General features: G+C 32.9%; 1 protein-coding gene across 2 annotated transcripts in view; it reads left to right on the forward strand.

Annotated features, from left to right (window-relative positions):
- The first annotated feature begins 1109 nt into the window (after positions 1 to 1109).
- Positions 1110 to 13662, forward strand: part of LOC129989284 (monocarboxylate transporter 2-like) — a 28020-nt gene continuing 15467 nt past the window's right edge. The window contains exon 1 of one of the 2 annotated variants that reach the window (XM_056097714.1): positions 1110 to 1175. The gene's annotated coding sequence lies outside the window, so the exon portion shown is untranslated. Of the gene's footprint in view, positions 1176 to 2950; positions 3158 to 13662 lie in introns of those variants that run through there. The other variant, XM_056097716.1, reaches the window with a different exon arrangement.

A 13662-nucleotide genomic window follows, 5' to 3' on the forward strand; every position in this document is an offset into this window, starting at 1 on the left:
TCGAATATGAACTAAATAACATCAGCGGAACTGCTTTGTTTCTGTTAACCGACTGAAACTTCATCTGGGAACAGGGGATAACAGCCATTATTGCTATAAATCCCAATCTCCTACTTCTTTCAAGTTCAAGCTCATATCTTTTATAACAGTTATCTCATGAAAATACTTTTTGTATTATCTTAAGACTAAAAAAATCACCTTTTTGATTATATGAATTTCATTTTAGTACAATTTGTCTTTTAACTTTTATCATATATTTAATTCAGTTTGATACGCTATCTGAGACGATGACTTTAAATGCTTTGATAGAATTCAAACTCTCCATCAAAACATTCAAGTTCGTGCTTTTGCCAATCATTAAATCAGTAGTAGGATTTTCTCTTCCTCTTTTATTTCGCACTTCCGTTTTCATACATATTTTGTAATTTGCAGCAAACTACTTTAACTGAATTCATGTGTTTTTGTCGTATCAAATTCAAAGGGAAAATATATTTTTTAAAAGAAATGTATCCCCTATTAATAACCAACAGCCTCCAAACCCAATAACCTGGGCAAACAAACTAGTAACTGTATAAAGCATCTGAAATACTTGTCTGTATGACTATGAAATTTTAGGTACTTAACTGAAGAAACCATTAATATTAACTTACCCACAAAAGATTCGATAGAAATTTCACTTCGCCACTAAATCAAGAATTCCAAAGATTAGCATCTGGTGCTGCTATATAATTAAGAGCATATTTCAAAAATAAAATTAAATATAGACAAATAAAATATTACAGCACTGTGATGTTCCAGAACACAGATCCGAAACTCCTTTGCATTTTAATTGGCAAAGTTTCGGTTCTTTGTTATATTTTATAAATCTGACGTTTAGATTTTACATGCTTATTATTTTTTTACGATCTCGAATTGAATGATTACTGATTAGATGCCTTTTAGATTTAAAAGTGGGTCATTAGATCGTTCGATAAACCTGACATTCCAAGGGCATATACTAAGGAGTTGAGATTCATTTCCAAATACTGCATGATTTTCGAAAACCTTGAACCTTATCAATGCATATACTATCATGATTATCTCATTTCTCAAACTCTCCAAGTCTTCTTGAAACATTTGACATCAGAAAATGCAGAAATGCTTCTGAAACTGGCATCTCCTTATTTACGAATCTAGTAAGTAAATTTCCCTTTATCTTCCTAAAATGCTCTGCTTGATTTCTCACATCATGTTTACAGGTTGACATGCTATCTGCAAATTGTGGCATGAGACATATATATGATTAAAAATAAAATAAGATGCTTAATATGGCAGACGTTGATCTACAGCAAACAAATATGGTGCACCTTTTCGGTAGTAGATGATCATTTTAAAAGCTTTTTTCAAATGGTATGTTAATTCACTCTAATTTAAAAACAAGTAATATATAAAAAAGAATTTTTTTCCTACTTAGCTTAACAATTTTTTTTTATTTTAGTTACTTTTTATTAAATAATTACAATTAATATAGGAATGTATATACATATGACAGAATTACAATTTTAAGTGGCAAAATAGAACTTGACGACAAACTTGGAGAGCATTTGGAGATATGATGATGGATTTGACGACGAAATAGAAATGACTGGACAGATTTAATTAATTAATTAATATTTAAAAAAAGCTGTATTAATAACAAGTGTCATCCACTACAAGTTTAAAAAAAATGTATTTGAACTTGAGTGGATGAATAAAAAGTATTTTATTGACGATTGAAAATTTGAACAAGATGTATAAGGAGAGAGTGTGAGCTAATAGTAAGAATTAAATAACCGAAATTTTAACTTAAAAAAAAAATTTCTCTTATAAGAAGTATACATATACAAAGTATTATAATCGTCAGAAAATACGAAGTCGAGATCTTAACGAATCTTAGACTTTTAGAATGCAAAGAACACGTTTTTGGAATTATAATTGCTGTGAATTCGGTAAGCCGGAACCATTTTGAGCTAAACGAATGAAATTTGTGGTGGATGGTGCCACCAGATTTATAGATTGCTATCAAATTTTGAGTAAAATCTGTTCAAAACTCTGTCGCCTGTTTGTCGCATTGTTTGAATATGAGATTGAATTAACACGATGGAGGATAAAATCTTAGTTAGAGTTTGTTTAATCTTTGTTTACATTGAATGAAATAAGCTGTAAAACTTGTTTTAATAAAAAAATTAGTAATTCGATTTTTTTATGAAATCGAATAAAGAGAAAATGTTTCTTTTTATCAATTAAACGCAGCAGCAATCAATCTTTTAATAAGAAGCTGTTTTTATCTGTATCGAGACATTAGAAGCTAGAAAAGCATGCTCACTCAGGAAATTGATTATCTTGTTTTTATTTTTATATTAAACCCTCAGAGCACTCGGTGTGTGTATCACATAACAACTTTCACTATCATGTTCTAAATATTATTTCCTCTTTCTTCTTTACCATAGTTGAAGCATGATGTTAGAATATTAAGTAGTCTATTAGCAGATGAAATAATCAGATGCGTATATATTTTTTTGATGTTTTGAATTGTTATGAAGTTAATGCATTGTTATTAATAGACGCAAGCCTTTGGCGAACAAACTGTTCGCCAAGATTATTGGGTTTTTAGGCTGTTAATTATGAATAATAATATTACGAAATAAAAGCGGGAGTGAAAATCCTACTACAGATTGAATAACTAGCAAAAGTACGTGCTTGAATGTTTTGATTGAGTGTTTGAATTCCATCTTAGCATTTAAAAGTAATGTTTCAGATGTTATATAAAACTGAATTAAAAAATATTATTATAGTTAAAAGTGAAATTGTACTTATATGAAATTTATATCATTAAAATGTAATTTTTTTAATCTTAAGATAATAAAAAAAAACATTTTTTATAATTGTTTTGGAAGAAATGAATATCGATTTCCGAAGGCAAGTCATAATGATTATGGCTAGACTTAAAATTAAGCCCCAAAATTGAAAACTTTTGGAGAGATTTCTCGCCAAATATAAACGTGACAATTTTTTATTGTAACTTTAAAAGCCTTTTGTTAGCATTTCTTGTATACAACTTGTATTACTGACTTCTAGAGAGTTTTTGGAACTGACCGACTTCTAGAGATTTTTAGGTCAATTACTTATCTGGCAACGGGTAAGTCTATTTTTTCACTTGATTGCACTTTTTGATTTCTTTTCTATCTTCTTTCCTCTGACTGAATGTCTTCTTCGGTAACGAGATAAACTATCTCCAGAAACATCTAATGATATTTTGCGATTCAATTAATTAGCTAAGCGAAGCGTTTGTTTCAGTACAGCTGCAAACATATTCAATGAACGAGGTAATTTGAAATTCGTAGGATATTTTGTTTATATTTCACAGTTGTCGTTCGACAATTAGTAATAAGCTCCATTACTGTGCCACGTACGTTATATATATATATATATATATATATATATATATATATATATATATATATATATATATATATATATATATATATATATATATATATATATATATATATATATATATATTATTTGAAAGGCTTCATAAAAGTGTAAAAAGTTCATGACAAGTGTAAGACATGGAAGCATTTCAAATCAATATTTTGTTAAATAAATATTAGCAATTTTATAAAAATTCTGAAGAGGATACGTTCAATTGATAATATTCCCCTAAAAATATATCCGTGAGTCCTTCAATTTTCATTTCAGGCCTATCATGCGTTAAATGATTTAATTCTGGTTTATATAATGAACTATGTATATTTGTCTTGGGTTCTATGAGTTTTGCTATAAAAATGTATTTTTCAAGTTAAAATTCTATATATTATGAAATAAGTTTAAATTTCTCATGAAAGTTATCTAAATTTAATTCTGAATTTCTCTTATTTAGTTTAAAATTGTAATAAGGTAGGTTAAGAAAGAGCTAAAATGGATTTAAAAAAAAGTGTTTTGTTTAATTGATTTACTGATTGTTGTGAATGAAGACGATCTTTTATCTATAAACTATTTATTTTACATTATGTACAGGAACTATATCAAAAAACGTAAACATGGATGAAATTCTACACTAATTTCTATTCCGTTGCCAGTATCGCTATCTGAATAACAAGTTACATAATTAGGAAAGACAACAGGAAGTGCGAAATATAAAATGAGTGGCAACATTCTCCCACCTTTTGTATTGCAGACAAACACTTTAAAGCAATACAAAACATAAACAAATTATTACACACTTGCATTACAAACTCAAAATCTTATATATGACATTACAAAAATAAAAATTATTAACAGTTCCTTGGTTGCCCTCGATGAGATGGTCACTAGCGCTGAGCTCCAAAGGATAAATTCGTTGAAACGGTCGTATGATCTCACCACTGGCTAGTCGTAATTTAGCCACACGCTCCACGCCGTCCTTGCCTGGAAACAATTTGATCACTTGAGCCAAAGGCCAATTCATTCGGTTTGGGTTCTTTGATTCAACTGTGACGATTTCTCCCGGAGTCTATATTTAGGTTCAAGTTCTACAGGCAACACCTCGTCCCAGCCTATTTTTCCTCTCCAAGCTTCTTGCATAAGTAATTTTGGTAACAATAAAGCTGGAGCCGTAAAGCCAATCGGATCGTATACACTGTTGGTCACAGATAGCAATACCCTTTTTGTAACTGGATTTTCTTGGGTGCAATCTATATTTGCTGGTAGCTTGCAAGAGAGTTCGTCGCTGACTACATCCCAACTCAGGCCAAGTACCATTTGCTTATCTTGATCTTCCTTAGAGATATTAGAAGCCCAACAGCGCAATTCAAATGCGTCTACTTTCATTATTTGTATGGATTGCGATTTCAGTTGTTCCAGTTCTGTAGCGTTATTAACAATCGTAACTAAACTGTCCACGTAGAATCCTTCTTTTAAATGACCAATTGTCTTCCTGAGGCTCTCTGTCTGGAATTTTTCTCGTTCTAGATGGTAACTTATAGTGGCATTCAGCAGAAAAGGGCTGGAGGAAACGCCGAAGACTACTCGACAATGACGATAAATTCTTATTTCCGAGCATCCAGTGTTCTCCCACCATAAAAATCTTAGGACATCTCTATCTTCAGTTCTCAAACGTATCTGTAGAAAGGCCTGTTTCACATCTGCAATTACACCTATGGCACCAGAACGGAATCTTAATAGTAAAGGCAGTATTTTATGTATAAGACTTGGACCCGCACTTAAGCATTCATTCAAGGAGGCAAATCCCGGTTTCTTGAACGAAGCGTCGAAAACTGGGCGAACCTTTGTGGTATTGCTTGAAGCTTAGTGACGGGTCTGTGAGGTAGGTAATGGACTTCCTTGGTAAGCTGATCTATTGGGACAGTTTCTATAATACCTTCTGCCTCCCACTTTTTAAATACGTTATCGTAGGCTTCAAAGTAATTTTCGTTTATCAAACGCTTAGTTGCTGTACGAAGTCTGGATTCTGCTGCGTCGTATTTATCATATAGAGCAGGATTTCCAGCTAGCCATGGTAAAGACAATTCACATCTTTGATCTTCACAGATCCTAATTGTTTCCTTAAAATGGGTCAAAGCTTCTTCTTCAAGAAGGCTTTCATTTATCTTCTCTAGGGGATCTGCAATGCCCAAAACTTCCAAGTCCCACATTTTAGGCACGTCCATATTTTGTAAGCTTAATGTGACTAGGTTAACAACTTCCTTTTTCTTTCCCAGTCCTAAAATTGTCCAACCCAGCAAGGTCTCAACTGCAGATACTCCTGAAGATAATACTTCTATTCAGCCAGTCAAAATGCTTCCAAGTATATCAGCTCCCAGAAGAACTCGTATAGGTGGTGAATCTCTTCCAGCATCTGTAAGTTTTATTCCTCTGGAAGCAAGCTCAGAAAGCAATTTCCTGTCACGTATTCTAGGCAGTAGTTGTAACTCCACCAGCACTAGTCGTAGTTCCACGAACAGTAGTCGTAACTCTAGGATCAGTAATCGTAACTCTAGGAGCAGTAGTCGTAACTTCACTAGCAGTATTCGTAATTTCACGAGCTCTAGGAGCAGTAGTCGTAACTCCAGGAGCAGTAGTCGTAACTCGAGGAGCAGTAGTCGTAACTCGAGGAGCAGTAGTCGTAACTCGAGGAGCAGTAGTCGTAACTTCACGAGCAGTAGTCGTAATTCTACAAGCAGTAGTCGTAATTTCACTAGCAGTAGTCGTAACTCTAGGAGCAGTAATCGTAACTTCACTAGCAGTAGTCGTAACTCCACGAGCAGTAGTCGTAACTCCACGAGCAGTAGTAACTCTAGGAGCAGTAATCGTAACTCTAGGAGCAGTAGTCGTAACTCTAGCAGCAGTAGTCGTAACTTCACTAGCAGTATTCGTAATTTCACGAGCTCTAGGAGCAGTAGTCGTAACTTCACGAGCATTGGTCGTAACTCCAGGAGCAGTAGTCGTAACTCCAGGAGCAGTATCACTCATGAGTTTCTAGCTTGGATTTAAGCTCAAGAAAATTATCTCTATAATCCTCCGCTGCCTAAAAATCAGTTTCGTATTCGGCAGCAGTGTCAATATTTTCTAAAAGTAACGACGAAATTTTATTCTGAATCTCATCTAAACGTAAGAATTTATCTTGTAATGTTCAATGCACGCAGCTTATCGCCATCCTTGGCGTTTTCTTTCTTCGCCAAACTTTCCTTCAACTTGTTCGCCGTAGCCGTAAACGAAGTTCTTAACGACTTTCGTTTTGTTTTCAAAGCATCCATATTCACATGAAACTTAAAATAGTTTCTTAAAATGATTCGTAATAAATTCTTAATGTATGTTTATAAAGAAGAAAATAAAGTGAATGTACTTTCTGAAACTTAAATCACTTTCGTAAACTTCATATCGTAACTCATAAGCAGTAATTTAAATTATTCGTACCTGCACATTTTATAGTTCTGAATTCTTCGAAAGCAGAATTCTGTCCTGTCGCGGACGCCAATTTGTTGTGACTGAAGACGATCTTTTATCTATAAACTATTTATTTTACATTATGTACAGGAACTATATAAAAAAAAACGTAAAAATGGATGAAATTCTACACTAATTTCTCTTCCGTTGCCAGTATCGCTATCTGAATAACAAGTTACATAATTAGAAAAGACAACAGGAAGTGCGAAATATAAAATGAGTGGCAACACTGATAAAAATTGCGAGTTCGCAAATTGTACAGGCTAAGTCTGTGGCAAAGGATACCGACGTGCTCTGATTGGTTTAAGCCTTGGCAATGTTTTGCCAAAAAGATGCCATACCGAAATATATTTTTATAAAAATAAATAAAATTTGTGAATTTATCTGCCCTCTTATTTTTTACGGTTTACATGTAATATTAATCTGGAACACATATACAGCAGAAAAGATCAAATCCTGAAACCTAAATTCAGGAAATATAAAAATTACAATTTATTAAAAATATTTTTTTGTGTTTCTTTTTAATATTATTTTGATATAACTAAAAAAATTAGCTACGAAATCACATATTCCGTTAAAGCTTACATATTTATACGTTTTGGGCAATAAGTATTCATCTCCCCATATGTAGTTGTTGGGAAAGTAACAAACGTTCAGCAACAAGTTTCAATGACTGCATGAATTATCTAATAAAGGCACGAAAATCATAGAAAGATAAGATTTATTTAATTGCTGCATTATATGTTGAGTCATTACTTTCATTTAGTTTTTATACTTTTGTGCATAAACAACATTAGTTACTTGTATTACTAGTATTATTCGTAATATTTATTATTACTATTATTAATTAGTATTAGTAGTATTACTAGAAATATACAGAGAAAACAATTATATTAATAAAAATTAGATCGTGTTGATATTCACTCGTATCTTCCATAAAACTAATGAAAGGCGAAAGGTTTGAGCCAAATAAGCGAAAACTACACTATTATGAGTGCAAAACATTGCCAAAAAAGATGCCAAGGCTTAAACGAATCAGAGCACATCGGTATCCTTTGCCATAGACTTAGTCTGTACAATTTGCGAACTCGCATAAAAAAATGAATCTATTTATTTGAATATTACCTCAGAAATAATATTACGACATTGGATGAAAACAAAGTATATTTATTGATCAAACATAAATACAAATTCTTTTATAAAATTCATTAGCTTTATTCAACATAAGTTTTATTTACAATTTTCAGCAACAGTACTTCCATCAGTGGATATAAAGTAATGTCCATATGAAATATAAAGTATGCCAACTTTTAAAACATATTTTTTATCGTAGAAATAACACAGACATTTCTTATTCACAACACTAGCGCTGATATCATGATTTAGGCTTAAAATCTGATGCTGACAACAGCGTTCATTTAACATTGTTTTCAAAATATTTACATACATTTTATGATTAATTTTTTTGACTTCAGATCATCTTATGCCTTAGCTGTGTTTTTTTTAACTGTCTATATAAACAATGGTTTTGGGTTTTACCAATTTATTATTACTTTATTGTTATCATTTTGAAAGTTTTCCATTTAGTATTAAGTTATTCAGTGTATAGACTCCAGTCGTGGCGCGCTCCAAATTGCATTTTCGACAATCATTGCTTTTTTTGTTTGATTTGAAAAAGTCTGCTACCGAAGCCCATCAGACACTTTTAGAAACTAATGGCGACGCTCTCCGTCATATCCCAGTTGTCGGTTTTGGTTTCAACTATTTAAGAGTGGAGATTTCGATGTCAATGACAAAGAACGGCCTTGAGGACCCAAAAAAAATTCAAAGACAATCAGTTGCAAGACTTATTGGACGAAAAGAGGAAAAAAGTATAGAAAATGATCGAAAATATTTTGTTTTTTTGATATATGTTGTACCACTTTTCTCAATAAATACCTTTTTAAAATGAAAAAAATGATCAAAATACATGCAAACACCTAATAACTAAATAGTTCCTCTGTCGGATTTTTATATGGATCCATCATAAATTTCGAATTTCCTGTATAAAGTTGTCTTCCAAAGCAATTAATTTGACTCATACCTATTGAATTTTTAAATTCCATTAAATTGTGTGAGTTCAAGCTAATATCTCGCATAACTTTACATTTAGGAAATGAATTTTGTAAAATTAAAACAACACTTATTTTTGTATATTAAAACACACCATTGTACTTTCACAATGGTGTGAAATTACAGTATATTGTGGTGAAAGCCTATAAACCAGTTAACGCTACACGAGCACTTGCTTTTGTATTGAAGTCATGTTACTCGGCTGTGGACCACAAGGTCCCAGGTTCTATCCGCGCTCATTACAACCCGCCACAATATAATTCTGCAATTTTATCATTTAAATTATGCATAAAATCATCGATACTAATCAAATCTGTCTCTTTGTATTCTTTAGGAAGTTCTTTAATAAATACATTGTCTTTGTTTTACAAGAAACCAAAGAGAACTATGAGCATAACGCCATTTTATTTGTTTAAACAATTTATCATAAATATTGTTTTTTTTAATTTTTCGCACTAAGGATATTTACCAGACTCAGTTTGTCCCACAATTAAACATGCAATTAGATTTCCAAGCATTTTAAATAGGTTTATAGGACACTATAATTTTTTTTATAAAACTAGAATTAAATTATTTGTACTTTAACTTTCATAGTTTCTGAAATATTATGTTTGTTAGAAGATAGCATTGTGGTTGCCGTTTATTATACCAAAAATATTTATAAGATATGAACTCAAATGGAATTGAAAGTTGGTATTTAAACAATCCAAGCCATCTGATCCTAGGAGTAATGCCTCGATTAAATCTAAAAAAGTATTTTTTTTTTAAATCTATGTGTAGAGTTTATTCTATTAATTAAGATGTTGAAAATGAACCTTTTATTTAAAGGGTGTTCCAAAATTAACACAAGATTTCAATTTACCACCATTAGTGCACCAAAGTGTTGGTAGTATTATTAAAAAACCATTTGATAGCTGATAGTTTAGGATTAGTAAAAATGAAGAGTTAGACGACAGAACAACATGTTTTCATTGTTGAACAATATTTCAAAAATAATGAAAATCTGGAAGTCATAGTTCAAAAATTTGAGAATTTGCCCCCTAGATCATGCGATTTAACACAATTGGATTTCTTTTTACGGGGTTATTGGAAATAAAAGGTCTATGCCAAGAAGAGCACAAGCACGCGTGCTTCGAAGGAGGAAATTTAACCACATTTATGCAACAGAATTTCGTTTATGTGGCCACACACAAACCACATTTATGTGGCAGAATTTCGCGTAAACGAAATTCTGCCACATTTATGCAACATGGCATGGGAAATTTCGACAAAAAAAGTGCTATGTGCCAGCAAAGTCATGGCGGCTCTTTGTCCTATGTGTTATTTCATACATAACCCTATTCTGCGTACATTACGTTTCCATAAAAAAAATAACAATTTAAAGAGGAGAAAACTGTGTTTTTATTTAATTCAAATCTTGCGTTAAGACGTCGTTCTATTGTGTAACGCTCCTTTTCTTCTAACTCTAAACTATCATTTGTGGTGAAGTTGGTTTTTAATAGGGTTGCCATCACTTACTGCACGAATGGTGGAAAATTCAAATTTTGCATTAATTTTAGGACACCTTTTATATCTTTAAAAATAGAAGCATAACGTTTCATTTTAGCTTAGTGATAAAAAAAATTAGAGCAGAAACAGGAAACTTGGTTTGTGTTGGGAATGTTAAGGGAATATGAATAAATTACATGCTGCTCGTATAAAGCAAAGCTCTCTAAAAAATTTATCGCTCATAAAACATTTGGAAGGCAGACGATTCGATTGCAATGTTAGAAACATATGCGATGTGAGCAGCAGTCGCATCGATTGCAACAAATGGCATATGGGCATCAGATGCTTCGATTGCGCTGAGAGATACAAACGCGATATGATCCAGAAGATGACATGTTTCTGAAAAATGGACCAGAAGATGACAATCTATACCACTTTCGTTACTCTTGTTTCTAGACCCTCGGGGGGGGGCACCTCGAAATGAGGATGAGATGCTTCCGGCATGGTGGTTGGATCTCGCCACCCTGGAGGGTACACTAATAGGTGGGGGATCTGGCTCCTCCCATCGATGACGGGACGTACTTCCTTCGGGAAGGGTTGTACCGTGGCCGGTGGCGGCCCTTAGGACTCAACCACAGTTCCCGCCAATTGCTGTTGCGGCGGTCCGGTCATTCAGTTTTATGGTTTAAATCCGTGTGCCTTAGGGCGGGTCGGAGAGTTAGATGGTTGACTTACTCTTGTTTCTAAACCCCCGCGGGGCACCTCGAAATGAGGATGAGATGTTTCTGGCATGGTGGTTGGATCTCGCCACACTGAAGGGTGCACAAAAAGGTAGGGGATCTGGCTCCTCCCATCGATAACGGGACGTACTTCCTTCGGGAAGGGTTGTACCGTGGTCGGTGATGGCCCTTAGGACTCAACCACAGTTCCCGCCAGTGTTACTGTTGTGGTGGTTCGGTCATTCAGTTTTCTTTATCCGTGTGCCTTCGGGCAGATCGGAGAGTCAGTGATATGACTTACTCATGTTTCTATATAAAAACAATTTTTCATTTGTATTTTTATTACGTTTTGTATAAATAGTTTTTATTCGTAACATCTGCCGAAATGAACTCAGATAGCGCGCGAACAATGAAAATTGTCATAGATAAAGACATAAACTGACAAAGATTCTAGTAGTGTTCGGAAACTTGGTAAAATTAAAATTAAAATAAAAAAAACACTATAAAAATGTTGCTAAATAAAGAGATATGAAGTTTTAAACAAACGATGCAGATTTACAACGCCGTGCATTTAAGGGTTTTAAATGCAAAACAGCCGAAGTTCAGTGTTCCAAAAAATTGCAGCTATTGAAAACATTTATAAAAAAAAATTGTTTGTTCTAATGAGGCGCTAATTCACCTAATTTGATTTATTTCTTTTTCGCATACTTAGTATAGAGGAAGTATAGAAAAATTCTTAGAAAACGTTCGTCCGTCTGACTGTGACAAAAAATAATTCAAAATTGCTTTGAGTTAGATGGCTGAAATTTGGTATACGTTCTTTATATCAAATTTGCTGATTTTTATCTAATTTTGAGTAACATCTGTTCATATGTTCGAATATAAGTGTTACAAAACGAAAGGAGCTAGATAGATAAAATTCGGTTAACAGGTTTAAAATCTATAATGTAGATAGATACCTATCGAATTTTGAGACGAATTCATCTAAGGGTTGAACGTCTATCTGTCTGTACTTTCAGAAACATGCCAAAACTGTAATTCAAAAACGCAGTGCCTTAAATATATCAAATTTGGTATAGGATTTTGTAACTACAAGTGCAGTTTTGTGACAAAATTTTGTTTCAATCAGTTGAGGAACATGCGTCTAAAACACAAATTCGATTTTTGGGTACTATTAACGCATTCTAGGGATGAATCGCCAAATAACTCGCCAAGGAAAACACGATAGATTCAGTAAAAATGCTAATTTTACTCCAAAAGTTAATATTTCCTAACCGTTGTAAGCCAGTAACATACAAGGGGTTCACTGTTATGTCAAGTTTATAACAGTGTATGCGAGAAAGTTTTGAGGAAACAACTCCCGCTGGTTTTGCTAACGACTGTACAATAGGATGGAACGAAAAAATAAATTTTTGAATTTTTAATTTCTAATAGCGGGGAAACGTTGCCTTTTAGTGTAGATAAAATAAATTCTAAATATGAAAAATATTGGAGTAGGTCTTGACGCAAGGACGTTAAAATTCTATAAACTTGAAATTTTTGCTACATTTTAAAGTTTTTTTTTTTTTTACGAAATAATCAACTTTTAATTTTTAATTTGTTATAGCGCGGAAACGTTATCTTTTGGTATAGATAAGATAAATAAAAATCATAAAGAAGAGTACATCTTGAGGTGCCGCAAAGACGTTAAAGTTTCCTAAAAAACATTTTTTGCCACTTCTTAAGGATTTTTCTTGCCTCGATTATGAAATAAAAAGCTGTCATTAGACATTGTCTTATGAATAAAAGTATAAAAACAGTTTTACTATTGTACTGGCATGGCAATGAGTCGTCGCCGGAGTTATTACTCCTTGATAAAGATTTCCCTCGTCGCCGGAGCGGTTGTTATTGAGGCAAAGTGGAGATTTTTCTGCGTCCAGTGACGAGGACAGAGCTGGTTTCAAATCAATAGCTTTGCCGAGTTCAGTTCAATCTATTCCTTCTATTGTGTAACTGATATTTTAGTTTTTTTATGTGTGTGTATATTGGAGTGTTGTATTTTTGGGAAATTTAGTGATTTGCTTAAAGTTGACTTACGAATCTAGTGCTACTGTTATATTAGACATAACCTCGAAATTGCTTCAGAAAAGGATCCTTCTGTAAGCGAAATATGTGACACTTTAGTTCCCATAATAGAAAAATTATGTTCAATAACTTATATTCCCATTGCTTCTAGCAACAGAATTTCTCAAATGATAAAAGCTTATCATGCTAAATACAGGAATTTATTATGCAGAAAATGTTCAAATAAATTTAATTCCAACCTCACAGAATTTAGAGAAGAAACTAGACGTTTATTTGATAGTACTGACTTGTATAAAAGAAAAAAAGTGCCAGTTACGGAATAAAAGGTTCTAAA

Source organism: Argiope bruennichi, chromosome 10, assembly GCF_947563725.1.
Source record: "Argiope bruennichi chromosome 10, qqArgBrue1.1, whole genome shotgun sequence".
Lineage (NCBI taxonomy): Eukaryota > Metazoa > Arthropoda > Arachnida > Araneae > Araneidae > Argiope > Argiope bruennichi.